The sequence below is a fragment of the Anastrepha ludens genome, chromosome 2 (genome assembly GCF_028408465.1).
Source record: "Anastrepha ludens isolate Willacy chromosome 2, idAnaLude1.1, whole genome shotgun sequence".
NCBI classification, from domain to species: Eukaryota; Metazoa; Arthropoda; class Insecta; order Diptera; family Tephritidae; genus Anastrepha; species Anastrepha ludens.
Window position 1 is genome coordinate 107,684,709 of NC_071498.1, and position 3,934 is coordinate 107,688,642.

The window sequence follows — 3,934 nt, forward strand, 5'->3', positions numbered from 1 at the left end:
GTTGACAGTTATAATTTTGAGGTTGTAAAAGACTTCGTTTATTTAGGAACCAGCATTAACACCGATAACAATGTCAGCCTTGAAATCCAACGTAGAATCTCTCTTGCCAACAAGTGCTACTTTGGACTAAGTAGGCAATTGAGCAGTAAAGTCCTCTCTCGACGAACAAAACTAACACTCTACAAGACTCTCATCATGCCCGTCCTAACGTATGGCGCAGAAGCTTGGACGATGACAACATCCGATGAAGCGACGCTTGGAGTGTTCGAGAGAAAGATTCTGCGTAAGATTTTTGGACCTTTGCACGTTGGCAACAGCGAATATCGCAGACGATGGAACGATGAGCTGTATGAGCTTTACGACGACATAGACATAGCGCAGCGAATAAAGATCCAGCGGCTACGTTGGCTGGGTCATGTCGTCCGAATGGATACAAACGCTCCGGCTTTGAAAGTATTCGATGCGGTACCAGCTGGTGGTAGCAGAGGAAGAGGAAGGCCTCATCTGCGTTGGAAAGATCAGGTGGAGAAGGACTTGGCTTCACTTGGTGTGTCCAATTGGCGCCGGTTAGCACGAGAAAGAAACGACTGGCGCGCTTTGTTAATCTCGGCCAAAATCGCGTAAGCGGTTATCGCGCCAATTAAGAAGAAGAAGAACTGAAAAGTAGCCAGCGATTATCAATAGAAAAGGCGTTATTTTGCAACATGATAAATTAAGACCGCACTGCGCTAGAAAATCCATGGTGTGGGAAGTACTGCCTCACCCCCCGTACTCGCCCGCCATTCCGCCATGGGATTTCAAATTATTACGTTCGCTACAATACTTTTTAACAAGTATAAAAGTTGAAAATTTCGCTCACATAAAAAATTTCACCAATTTACTAAAAAACCAATTAAATTTTACCGATTTGGGATTGAAAATTTTCACTCTAGATGGCAAAATGTTGTTGCCAACGAGAATGATAACATTCTTGACTAAAATGGAGGTCTGCTCGGCAGATGATTTTTTACGAGGAACTTTTTCGTGGCAGAAATACACTCGGAGGTTTGCCATTGCCTGTCGTGGGGTAGGTGTTTGGTTTTTAATTCCGGGCGTTTCAAACCAGGCCTCTACCGAATGGTCTTTTATTTTTTGCTCTTTGATACATTTTTTAGAAAAGTTTGAAAAATCAATATGAACTGTTATACAGGTCAACATCGTTCACAACTTAAATACTCACTTCAAGCTTTCGCAGATCTTGGTGCCAAACAGCTTCGGGTTGAATATTAAGCGATTTCGTGATTCAAATATTTTTGGCGTTGTCATAAATTTTTTCATAAAATTTACTAAAAAAATGTATAACTTTAAGATATTTTCAAAGTTGAAAATTTCGCCTGTTCTTGTTAATATTTTCATTTTTTTTTAGTTTTGTAAAATAAAATATGCCTTTTAAAAACAAATATTTTTAGAAAAATGTTCCTAAAATTTTGGCAAAAAGTTTTTTTTTTTTTAATTTGGTTTATTTTTACATTTGATTATAATGAGACGTAAACTGAAAAAAGTTTGAAAATAATTAATAATTTTAAGATTTCCTCAAAGCTGAAAATTTTGGTATCGAGTTTTTTAAAATAAATCTCGACGGTTCTTTTTCACACTTTTATAATTTAAAAAAAATATCTTTTAAGACAAAATATTTTTTAGGAAAATTTTCCAAACATTGTTTCAGAAAAGTTTTTTTTTTTTTTTGAAATTTTGTTTATTTGTAAGTTTGAGTATAGTAAGAAATAAACTAAATAAATAATATAACCTCAAAGTTGAAAATTTTGGTACATATAGTTTAAAAAAAATTCCGTTTGCTTTTTTTTAATAATTTTATATTTGTTTAGGATAAAATATACCTTTTTATTTCAAACAATTTTTCGAAAATTTTCCTAAATTTTAAATTTAGAACTAAATAATTTTTGCAGAAGAATGAACCATATTTTCACAAAAAATTTAATAAAAGAAGATAATAAACAAATAAATTGTCTAAAATTGTCAATAAGTCCTACTACTATAGTTATTTAACTCAGCGTATATAAAGGGTGGTTAAATTTCAAGGGCCGATGATGAATGTGAACCACACCTAAACGTCAACGACACCGTTGGATTTCTTTCTTTGAGGTTATTTGAAAGAAAAGGTGTACGTCGATAAGCCAGCAACAATTCAAGAGCTAAAGGATGAGATAATTCGGCACATTAACGGCATATAACTTCAATTATGCCTCAGCGTAGGTTTGCCGCCGAGGCCGCGGCGACCACTTGTCCCATATTTTGCTCTATACGTAATTGAGCCGTACCAATATTATCATAATAAAGAGAAAGAACAATAATTACCTAAAAAATTGTATTTTATTCAAAATCAACACCGGCCTTTAAAACTTAACCACCCTTTAGTAGCTATCACCCGAAAGAAGCATATTAAAAGGATTCAAAAAATAATTTTTTTCCATAAAAATCGGTACCGAAAAATTAAAAAAACAGTTATTTTTTTTTTGTTTTGATACTTTCGTTCATAATGTCCAGCTGTTTTTAAATATTCATTAACTAATGAAGATAGCCGCCGTAGCCGAATGGGTTGGTGCGTGACTACCATTCGGAATTCAGAGTGAACGTAGTTTCGAATCTCGGAGAAACACCAAAATGAAGAAAAAGTTTTTTTCTAATAGCGGTCGGTTGCCTCGGCAGGCAATGGCAAGCCTCGGAGTGTATTTTTGCCATGTAAAAGTTCCTCATAAAAAATATCTGCCGTTCGGAGTCGGCTTGAAACTGTAGGTCCCTCCATTTGTGGAACAACATCAAAACGCACGCCACGGCCGAACACCTAAAAAAGGTGTATGCGCCAATTATATATATATATATATCGATATGTATAACTAATGCATTAACTAGTGCATTAGTTACCTACAGTCAACCATTAGTCAAAATGAAAATGTGAAATGAAAAATGGTTGGTTGAGATTAAGATTGTGACTGTGAAAACGATCCTTATCACAATTTTTTGGAACAACAATTAAAAAAGCACTACACATTTTTTGACAAGGATTGTTATAAAAAAATATTTGTTTTAATTCTTTCCAAAAAAATATTCTTGAATTCTTTTGACATCCTCCTCTCATTTTATACCCACATACTTACCATATAAGTGCAATGAAAGGCTATACCTGAATAAGAAGTAGCAACATTCAACGTGATCTTGGCATACCAACTGTGACTCAATTAACAAAGAAATTTGCCGAAGCTCATAAACAGAGACTAAAAAATCAAGTCAGCTATGCAGCATACAACTTACTTCGGCTGGATTCTTCTCGAAAACATTTAAAACGCCCAAAGGTAGCAGATCGTGTAGCAATTTTACTGTAAAATCCCCTTACAAGAAATTAAATAATCAAATGGCAAGCGCTTATCAGTATCCTTTTCTATTTGTTACGTGCAATTGCACAACAGCTTCTAAAAAAATCGTCAATGAAAAACAAAAAATATTATAATAATATATATATATATATATCTACCAGGTAGCGTAAAATTAATCACCCTATCAGAAGATTTTAGTGAAGTGAAAAAAGGCCTGGGACCGCTTAATCTAAAGAAGTGTAAGGAAGCGGCAACGGGTAAAGCAGCATGGAGATGTACTGTTCAGCAGGCCACAGATCACAAGAAGGTGTAGCGCCAAACGGGGATGATCAGAAGATTCATAATTTTTGCATGGCGTCGTACGTCAATAAAATTTAACATTTCGCACTTGTTACGTTAAAGCGTAACAACTCAAAAAGAAAAGGAAAAGAGTAACAACTCAAAAATTTGTTATTTTAGCGCAACTACTAAACAAATAAGAATGAAACAACCGTTATATTGTTTTTAATGATATTTTCGTGCAATTACATATTTTTTTCCTTGTAATACCTATATTATTAATA